This window comes from Nycticebus coucang, chromosome 5 (assembly GCF_027406575.1).
Source record: "Nycticebus coucang isolate mNycCou1 chromosome 5, mNycCou1.pri, whole genome shotgun sequence".
In the NCBI taxonomy this organism is placed as follows: Eukaryota; Metazoa; Chordata; class Mammalia; order Primates; family Lorisidae; genus Nycticebus; species Nycticebus coucang.
This window is the reverse complement of record NC_069784.1, coordinates 76,314,718-76,326,095: the sequence shown is the minus strand read 5'-3', so window position 1 is coordinate 76,326,095 and position 11,378 is coordinate 76,314,718. Positions and strand designations below refer to the sequence as shown.

The 11,378-nt window shown below is 37.9% G+C and overlaps 1 pseudogene across 1 annotated transcript; it reads right to left on the bottom strand.

The window, feature by feature from the left end:
- Positions 1-9,906: 9,906 nt before the first annotated feature.
- On the bottom strand, positions 9,907-11,068 carry LOC128586148 (protein PAT1 homolog 1-like; annotated as a pseudogene). Its single transcript, XR_008380191.1, has one exon. The product of XR_008380191.1 is annotated as a protein PAT1 homolog 1-like (transcript).
- Positions 11,069-11,378: the final 310 nt, after the last annotated feature.

Below are 11,378 nucleotides of genomic sequence, written 5' to 3'. Positions count from 1 at the left end.
CAATAAAAATCCTCCAAGAAAGCATACGAAAAACACTGGAAGATATTGGCCTGGGGAAAGACTTCATGAAGAAGACTGCCATGGCAATTGCAACAACAACAAAAATAAACAAATGGGACTTCATTAAACTGAAAAGCTTCTGTACAGCTAAGGAGACAATAACCAAAGCAAAGAGACAACCTACACAATGGGAAAGGATATTTGCATATTTTCAATCAGACAAAAGCTTGATAACTAGGATCTATAGAGAACTCAAATTAATCCATATGAAAAAACCAACAATCCCATATATCAATGGGCAAGAGACATGAATAGAACTTTCTCTAAAGACGACAGACGAATGGCTAACAAACACATGAAAAAATGTTCATCATCTCTATGTATTAGAGAAATGCAAATCAAAACAACCCTGAGATATCATCTAACCCCAGTGAGAATGGCCCACATCTCAAAATCTCAAAACTGCAGATGCTGGCGTGGATGTGGAGAGAAGGGAACACTTTTACACTGCTGGTGGGACTGCAAACTAGTACAACCTTTCTGGAAGGAAGTATGGAGAAACCTCAAAGCACTCAAGCTAGACCTCCCATTTGATCCTGCAATCCCATTACTGGGCATCTACCCAGAAGGAAAGAAATCCTTTTATCATAAGGACACTTGTACTAAACTGTTTATTGCAGCTCAATTTACAATCGCCAAAATGTGGAAACAGCCTAAATGCCCACCAACCCAGGAATGGATTAACAAGCTGTGGTATATGTATACCATGGAATACTATTCAGCCATTAAAAAAAATGGAGACTTTACATCCTTCATATTAACCTGGATTGACGTGGAAGACATTATTCTTAGTAAAGCATCACAAGAATGGAGAAGCATGAATCCTATGTACTCAATTTTGATATGAGGACAATTAATGACAATTATGGTTATGGGGGGGGAACAGAAAGAGGGAAGGAGCAAGGTGGGTGGGGCCTTGGTGTGTGTCACACTTTGTGGAGGCAAGACATGATTGCAAGAGGGACTTTACCTAACAATTGCAATCAGTGTAACTGGCTTATTGTACCCTCAATGAATCCCCAACAATAAAAAAAAAAAAAAAAAGAAGTGAGGATGTGAAACATCGGAGAGGAAAAGTTTTTCTTTACAAGAAATCTTTTTTTAAAAATTTATGTACAGTAAATGGACATAGTCTCAGGGTACATGTGATAATTTAATACATTCATATAATTTGTAGACATCAGAAAGTATACTTGAATGTCTATCACCTTAAATATTTGTCTTTTTAGAATGCTAGACACATTTCAATGCTTCTTTTCTCTTGTTGGATCATGTGGTAGTTATAGTTGTAGTTTTTTGAGGAACCTCCACACTATTCTCAATAGCGGCTGTACTAATTTACATTTCTACTAACAATGTACAAGCGTTACCCTTTCTTCACATCCTCACCAGCATCCATTAGCCTGTCTTTTGATAAAAAGCTATTTTAACTGGAGTGAGACAATATCTCATTGTAATTTTGATTTGGATTTCTTTGATGATTAGTGATGGTGAGCATTTTTTCATATACCTGCTGGCCATTTGTATAATCTTCTCTTGAGAAATATTTATTCGGTTCTTTTGCTCATTTTTAAGTGAGATTATTTGGTATTTTGCTATTGAGTTTCTTGAGCTTTTTACATATTCTGGTTATTCATCTTTTGTTACAAATATTTTCTTCTATTTTGCAGGTTTAGTCTTAATTTTTTTTTTTTTTATTGATTGTTTCCTTTACTGTGCTGAAGCTTTTTAGCTTGATGTAATCCTAGTTGTTGATTTTTGCCTAGGTTGCCTGTGCTTTTGAGGTCTTAACAAAAAAAAAAAAAGAACAACAACAAAAAAAACTTTGCCTAAACCAATGTCCTCAAAGCATTTTCCCAGTGTTTTCTTCTAAATAATTTCATAGTTTCAGGTCTTAGGTACCTTATCATTTCTTTGCTGTGTTATAAGGATTCTTAATCTGGGCAAATCCTTTGAGTCTATAATATTCAATGTGCACTTTTCTTGGTAGAGTCTGAAAGGACCTGTGCTGCCTAAATGGTTAAGAATCCTTAAAAATTTTCTTTTTTTGAAATTGTTGGGGATTCATGGAGGATATAAAAATCATATTACATTGATTGCTTGTGTCAGATAAAGGCCCTCCCATAATAGTGTTCTGCCCCAAATTATTTAAAGAATTTTCATTTATGGTGCTATCTGGATTCCATAGTCTTTAAACTTTAACAATTTTTCTGCAAAGGCAAAGTTTGACACCTTAAGAAATGGAGAAGAATAAGGCTAAGGATTAGTGATTTAAGTTTTTAATCTGAAGAACAAATTCAAAACAAGCTTTTCTGAACTTGCTACCGTACTGAACCTGCACTTTGCCAATGATAGATTACAACATTAGGTGCTAGCTTTACATTGATGCCAGACCACGTACATGTTACTGGAAATTCAACAGATCCTAAGGCTAAATATATCGGTCTTTTCACATAATTTAGACTCATAGAATTTCCCAATTGGAAATTCTCCTCTGCACAGTGTCTCCCACAAGCAGTCACCAAGATCTTGACTTAACATTTCTAGGGGAGGGAAACTATTTCCTTCTTGATGCAATTCATGGCAGAATTTCTCCCTCTAGTCTTTACTTCATGAAGATCTAAATTTTCCCCCTATCTTCCTGAAACAACAGGGCCCAGATAATCAGACACACACCTGCAGGAAATCTGCTGAAACAACTTTTCAGGGTTTTTAAATAAATGAGCCAAGACATAATCAAAACAGCATGTCAGCGCTCTATATAGATTCATGCTGAAAGGTTTATGAAACAGTGTGAGGTTTTGAATACAGAGTAGTCTTTAAATATGAAAGCAGAATTTAAGTTATAAAAATCATATAGTGCAGTATGAGCCGTACTGATTTTTAGACATCCTAACTTGGGGAAACAGGGATAGTAGTTAATTTCTGTATAGGAGGTCACTAAGGTATAAGGTCGGGCTATTTCCACAAAACCAGCCAGACATTTTGACAAAGTTAAGCAAGTGGGCAGAAATATTCTCCATTTTTACTTGATTAAATACCCCAGTGTCAACACAGGGAAATATTGAATGCAGTGTGGGGCTTTCCAACACCAGATGGTGACAGAAAACAGACTATAAATTAAATTCCTATAGAACAACGGAAGGAAGACTAGAACGGAGTGTGCCCTTATCTTCTAGTACAGATATGCGTATGAATGCAAAAACTCACATAAAATAACTTCAGTCACTTTTAACACTCATTTGAAGAACAATCTTATTATTTATAAAAAATAGCATATGTACCAGGTATGAGAATTAGAATATTAACTTTTATGCCACTCAAAGTAATGAGAGGAAAGTTCAATCAGAAACCCCAAGGAGGAAGCAGCACTCAATTAGGGTGAACTCAGAAGTGGTTTGTTATAAACTTTTACCACCACCAGGCCCTAAGGAAGAAAAATGTGCTCTAGTTAACCACTTTTCTGAGTCTTGTGCCTTGAGTTCCTATTTTGAATAGGTTCTACAAAAAGTTTGGACATCAAGTTTTTTAATGTTTATCTATGTATTTAGAAAATGTACTAATAGTGTTTTTCAAGCTACAGGTTGCTACCAGAAAGACACAAAACCAACTTGTTGGCATTTAGTCAGATGCTTTTCCTTCTGAGCTTCCTTAACTAATAGAACATAGCAGAGTTGCATTTGCAGTATATGCTTTTTATTTTATTTTATTATTTTTCTTTTTTTTTTTTTTTTTGCAGTTATCATTGTTGTTTAGCTAGCCTGGGCCAGGTTTAAACCCACCACCCTTGGTGCATGTGGCCAGCGCCATAACCACTGTGCTACAGGTGCCAAGCCAGTATGCAGTATATGTTTGTGTGTGTGGCATGCACTTGCACAGACATATGTGTGATATAAAATACATTTCTTGCACTAGGTCAAAGTCAAATACATTTGAAAGACTTTCTTCTATGTGGAGAAAGATTAGATAGACAGGCAGATTCTAATTTGTTTAAGAAACATTATGTTCCTATCGCCAAAAGCCAGACAGGATAATATTTTTCTAAGAAGTCTTTTCTACAATATGCTATCAAAGAGTATTTTGAATTACTTCACTAATCTTCACAACTCTTCTGTGAGAACTGAGCATATATTAAATGATGCCGTCCACTTTACCTCAAGAGAATGCACTTTTACAGATAGTAACTGCCAATTTTTATTTGCCAAACCAAAGATTTTTCAAGAACATAGAATGAGATTTCACAGTGGTGACTAAGAATGAAATGTCAGGAGTGATTTACTTCTGATGAAAACATCTTAGACCCTAGGTCAAAGTACAGACTCAGCAAACATAAAACACCATCTATATAACATGCCTTTTTAACTTTCTTCTCTCTAGAGGCAAGTCTCAGTTATCTATGAGTACACTATCTGCATTATGAATTATTTGTGTAAAACTCCCACACACATTAGGCCTCTATACATATTTCCCATTGCCACAGTCCTTTTGTTGCTGGAATTTCTCTCTAAGCCGAGTCCTTGGTCTAGGGGGTTGAAGAATGAAACTTCAGACCATGCAGATAAGTGACAGGATAGAGTTTATCGATATGGAGAAGGATGGATAAGCATTATAAGCAAAAGAGGGCAAGCAGAAGAGGAGCAATAGAGCCTCTGGCAGCAAAGGGGAGAATCCCAGTGGGAAGCCCCCAGGTCTTCAGTCCAGGGGCTTTAAATGCTCCCTTTTTTATCCTGTGGGCAGGGGGTCTTGGGGGAAATATGTCACAATTGTCCAGAGGTCTGCAAGCTGAAAATAATCCTAAAATTAGCATAGAATGGGGTCCTTACAATTTTTGCCTCAGGTAAGGAAGGGTGAGTGCTCCCTACTCCAAGAAGAAATGCCCAGAACTGGCTGGTTTGTTCCTGACCTTACTGGAGCCTAGAGGATGTGGTCCCGAAAGGGGTGGCCTGTTTGTGCCTAGAGATGGGAATCTGATTTCTGAGCTCACCCAGGCCTAGAAAATAGGGAGGGTCCCTGTCCATCCCTGAGTGGGGGAAACCTGTATCACTTTTGCCTCTTTGACTCAGGTATAGAGTGCTAAATGCTGGCCTAAACTACTGCTAGGAATCCAATCTCCTTGATAACTATATCTTACTTGCCTAATTGAACCTCTGATATTAGCCAAGCCCTCTTCCAACCCTACCATGTACCTGTCCACCCTTAGTAAATAGCTTTCTGCCAAACCCTGCACCCACTCTTTCTTACTATCCTCTTCGCTTTTATCATATTGTCTCACCAATAAATTCCAACACATCACTGCTAAGCATTTGATTGTGAAGCTTCATGGTAAGTTATAAACTTCGTGGGGTGACTATGAGATTCTAGTACAGTAAACTCTGTCTTTAATATTGGCCCAAATACAGCTGGAACTTTTTCTCAGAATGTATAGATATTCTGACAATTCTTAGGAGACCTAGTGGAAAAAAAAATCACTATGAGCATTTGACTATGGTAGCATGCCTAGGAACAAAATTAAACATATCTGACTCTTTTTCATGATTCCCTCAATTGCAATGAACCCTCTAGGCTACAAGCAACTCCACTGATTGCACAAAAGAAAGAGCCTCTTAATTAGGCTAAGTCATAAGAATGTGAGATCTCCTATTTTATATAATGATTGCCCAAAAGTCTTGTTGCCCCATCACCAAAGTGACAAAGAACAGATCTAGATAGTAATAATAGATCACACAACAGAACTTTGGAGCTGGGTAAGAGTGGGAGGAAGACACAGACATTATGTGGGAACAAATATAGGGAAAAGATGATATGATTGGACTTCAAAAAGTTGATAAGAGGTGATGGATAATGAAGTGTATTTAAAAAATGTGGGTGCCGATGACCTGCATTTCAAACTAGTTTCTATATCTTGAGTGAATCTCTAGAAAAAACATTAAGATCTTCAAAGCAAACTGTTTGCCAACCAATTTTCAATAATTCACTGGTTATAATAAAAAATACTTTTTAAGGGACAAATGGGTATAATAAATGGGTCACCTGTTGACCTGGTCATTATTGTTTAGTTAGTCACTTAATTCTGTTGAACATCTGCTCAATGTAGTAAAGGGGAAAATAGGCAAGTGGTTACCTGAGTAGCCAGTCCAGTTTAAACAGTGGAGCCCTTCACTGTCAGCCATCTTCAAAAAATAAGAAAGCAAGGGTTCAAATCCCTTGCATTTATTTCTGTTGCTAGTTCCACCAGAGTGTGAGCAAGGCTATGGGGTGTCCTGTTTATCAGCTATTATGTGGCATAAAAGAGAATGAAATAGCCCCAAGAGGAGAGCTTTTGGCAGAAAGAGGTACTGGAAGCAGAAGAGAACAGCAGACAGGACTGACCACAGTCAGCGGGTGGAGGATGGTCTCCACGTGACTTATAGCATTAGGGATAGGCATATTTTCTTTTCCTTGCCTTCAGTACATTACTTCCCAATCTTTTCTCCAAGAAAAGTTTCCAAGCCATGGACATGGCTTTTGAGAATAAAAGTATTCATATTTTCCAAATCTTTTGGCCCATATTCTTTTAAAATAAGTAGGAACTAATAATATTGCTGCCTGAGGAATCAGAAATCATGCAGAGTCTGGAGAAACAATTGCAGCATTTCTTGGAACTGTGACGTAGATATGAAAGCAGTCGGTTAAGAGCATGGTATCAGAATGGTGATCTCATGCTCTGGAAGTGCCAGTTAGGTCTAGTCAGTTTCATGGCAATGGTTAATCTTAAACTGAAGACAACCACCAGCAAATATTTAATGCATTATTATTTCTGGTCCCAAGAAAATAGAACAAAATAATGAAGAAACGATACTCACCAAGTCTTAGAAATCCTTTCAATATAGTGAAAGGCTTATTTAAAGCCCCATATTGATGAGCTAGGCAGTCAGGGCAAGAACCCAAAAGTCAGTTCATTTACCCAACTTTTACCCAAATGTCCAGGTAACGTGAGTCACCACATGCAGGAAGGTACCTCTCAGAGGATGTCCTGGGTGTCACATACCCTGTTCATTCACCTTCCTAGGTCTTTGGAATCCATTCCACTCGGACAACACATTCTGAGCTGTAGTTTAAAGTCATTCTGGAGGGCACCTTAGTATTTAATTGTGAATTGATTTTCAAGAAGGAAATATACCTTCTGCTATTTTTAAGAAAATTTTCATAGTTTTTATACAGGTTGAGTTTATGAAAGCTACTACTGCCCTACTAAATTAATACATAGTATAGTTGATAAGTTAAACAAAACCTATCTTAAAACCTTAACTGAAAACACTTTTATATAACAGCATTCTAGTAAATACAGTCTATTATGACAAACTTTCTACTCTAGAGATTGTAATCAACAAATCAGAGAACTAGTCAACAAAAAATATCTTTCACTGTTATAGGAAAGCTCTGCTCTGATTACAGACTTAGAGAGACACATGATTTTATAAGGACGGAATACAATTCATTAAACTCAAACACATTAGCCTTTTTAGTGACAGGTATGCAAGTACTCACTAATATTGTTTGCATCTAATTATAAGTGATGGCTGCCAGCATGCTTGTCCACCCAAAGCACCTGTGTCAACAGTCCCTCTTTCTCCGAGGTTCTTCATTTATAGCCATTAACTAAGCATAGCTGTCTCTGCTATAATATGTTTTCTACACAAGATGAGGTAAAGTATATGAGGCTTATCATTTTATGTTTTCACAACCTCTGTTTTTCTGCTTTCATGGTTCCAGGTTCTCAAGATCACCCTGTGACATGGACATAGCAGGAAGGCTATAAGAATAACTGCCACAGGGGTCTCCCCACTCACCTCCTCCAAAAGGAAAAATATACTCCCCCTAAAGTCAAGTTAATCCACAAACACGACATCAGAGCTTCATGCCACCCTCTTCTATTTTCACATGTCTAAATCCTCCTTCTCCCTCCAGACTGGGCCAATGAAGTCTATTCTTACTCCTCAGTGATAACGCCATTTGCGGACTTTTCTTATCCATTATTGCCCTTACCATTTGTGTGTAGCTTTTGTATACTACTTTGGCTTATTTGTCATCACTTACATTCATATTCCCAGGGTCTTATTTTATTCCTTTGCACTTGGCATGGTACTATGATCACAGTAGGCAATCAAAAAATTGCTTGCTGATTTTGTTAGTTGGCAGAAAATATAAGCTTGGAAGTCAGGCTGACTTTATTATAAACTCTGGCTCTCCCCTTCTGAGTCACAGATCTTCTCTATAAAATGGAAGCATTTTACAACAGTAACACCTTCCCTGAAGGTTGCCAGGAAAAAATAGAAATCTCAAAGTAACCAGCACAATAAGTGACGTGTACTTAACACGCGAGAACAGCAGCTCTTATAATCAATTAATCAAAACATAAATCACACTGATAACTATATTGTTATAAAAATTATTGAGAGTATTTAGTAATAAGAAACCTGAGCTTGGATCTCTCTAATTCTATTTCTACTATCCAGTAATTATTTATATTTTTATCAAACAAGATATTAAACTCTTCTGTTGGGGTGAAGAGTGGAGAAAATGGAACTCTAATGTACTGTTGCTGGGAATGTAAAATGGTACAGTGGAACATATATGGTGGTTCCTTAAGAAATTGAAATAGATCTGCCATATAATCCACCAACTGCATTTTTGAGTGCAGACCCAAAAGAATTGCAAACAGGATCTTGAAGAGTTATTTTTACATCAGTGTTCATAGCAACATTATTCACAATAGCTAAAAGGTGGAAACAATACAAGTTCTCATCAGTGGATATCAGTGGATGAACAGATAAGCAAAACAAGGTATGTACATGTAATGAAATGCTTTTGACCTTAGAAAGAAGGAAATAGTGATATATGCCACAACATAAATGAATCTTGAGGACACGGTGCTAAGTGAAATAAATAAGTACCAAAAAACACAAATACTGTATGATCCCACTTGGATGAATAGTCATAATGTAGACAGTAGAACAATGATCGCCTAAGACTGGCAGAAAGGAAATGAAGAGTTCTTGCTTTGTGGGTATAAAGTTTCAGCTTTAGGAGGTGAAAACAGTTATAAAGATGGATAATGGTAACAATGGTATATCATTATGAATACACTTATTGCCACTGAACTCAATACCTGAAAAGAGTTAAGATAGTGAATTTTATGTTTCCCTTTTAGCATGAAAAAGGTGAAAAATATTACAAAGGAGAAGTGATTTTGCAGATGTAATTAAGATGCTTGATCAGTTTTATTAACTTTTAATAAGTTAATAAAGTTATTAATAAGTTAATAAAAAGGGGAGATTATCATGTATCATTCATGGGCCTGATTTGAGTTCTTTAAAAGGGTGCAAGCTTACATAAATAAAAATATTACATGACTTTATTTATATGTAAACCTGAAAAAAAAAACAATTCAAATATACAGAGATAGATAACAAAACCACAGTCACTAGGGACTTGAGGGTGGGCAAGGAAATGGGGAAATATAGTCAGAGGATACAAAGCAGCAGATACATAAGACAAACAAATTTAGAGTTCTAAGGTTCAACACGAGGACTATAGGTAATAAAATTATACTGTGTGTGGGATGAATAGATTTTAGTTGCTCTTGCCACAAAAGAAAAATAGGTAACTATGTGAGATGATGGATTCACTTGAGTACAGTAACCTTTTAACGATCTACATGTGTCCCATAATTGTCGTGTTGTATATCTTAAGTAAACATGATAAAATTTATTTTTTCCATTAAATTCAGTTTTATTTCCCCTCCCCCTGCACCCTCCCAATCATAACTTCTAAAGTGCCAACTTTAGTGAGATGTGGAATTCTCCTGTTCCAAACTTACTGCAGTTTTGTCTCCAGCAAGTTCAGTTTCTGCCGGTCAACATAGCGAGAAAAGAGGGATACTAGGTTTGTGGGTATAGAGATTGGCTTGGCCAGGGCTGCTTGGGGAATCCGTATAAGTTCTCGGGTTGCCATGAACATCACCTCTGTCCACTGATTATTTTGCACTGATTCTGTGGCAGAGTCTGAACTCTGTAGGTCTTCTCCATGGCTCAGGAGGATGAGGAGCAGTGACAGGCCAAACTTATTCTGGAGCACAGCAGTGAGGTGAGGATTGGAGGGTGCTGGTGCAGCTGCACTTTGAGGTAGGTTCATTAGCTGTTGCAGAAGGCTGGTGACAGTCACTGATGGAAGATGAAGAGGAGAAGAGAGAAGGGACTCAGTAAGCATGGCAGCACCTCATCTTGTGCATCCTTCTTGATAAGGAAAGGGAGGTTCCTGGCTGTTGTCATGAGAATGTCAGCTGCTTGCTCTGTGGAGAAGAAAGGAAGAATACGGGCAACCATTCTCTTCCCTTTTTGGATACACATGATCTGTACAAAGTGGTCATCACTTGGCCTCTCTTGTCCAGGCAATTTCCCCCTTAAGTTGTCATACATGCTACGAATTTTGTGCTTTCTCTCCTCCATCAAGGCAGGTCGCTCTTCTTCTAGACTTAGGAGATAACGCCTTTCATAATCCTCTACATCAAGGAGTAAACTAAAGGTTTTCTCAATTATGACAAGGGTTTTTCTTCTCTTGTCTCGAGCCTGTTTTTCTTTTGTCTCATCATCCTCACTCCGAGATGTCACAACAGCATCAATCATTTTTCAGGGATTATTCACACTAGAGACAGTGAGCTTTCCCAAAGAGCCCTCAAACTACACTGGCTTATAGGCATGCTCCAGTTTGGCCACCTGAGGGCCTTAGTGCGCTCCTTTTTAGGGCCATCACCTTGCATTTCTTCAGCAGCTGACAATTTCTCCAGTTTTTCAAAGTAATTCTGGTAATAAAAATCATCCAGATAGGGATCAGTGCTTTGCAGTTGCATCATCTGGATTTTAGAGACCCAGTCCTTTTCACGCTGCAACATGAGATTGGCATATGGATCCTTTCGGAGATGATCCTGTTGACTGCTCCGGTGACTTCCTCTACCTCCTGCACCATTGAGATTCCGATGCTGATTACAGTTCTGTTGCTGTCTCTGATGCAAGAGTCGACGGTGCTGTGGATGCAGGTGAGTTGTATCTGGTCTAAACATTGGAGCCTGAGATCTGTGAACTGTTTCGGTGTTCTTGAACTTGGCACTCAGTTGAACTGCCTTGGGGAGAGCCTGAGCAGGAGTGTGGAGAACTCTGGGCATCGTCATGGGCCCCAGACTGAGTCACCAAGCTGGGCGCAGGAAGCCATTGTGAAAGAACTCGATAAAATTTATTTTTAAAGGGGTAGAGGGGTAGGACTTCTGGGAATTAGATATTTAA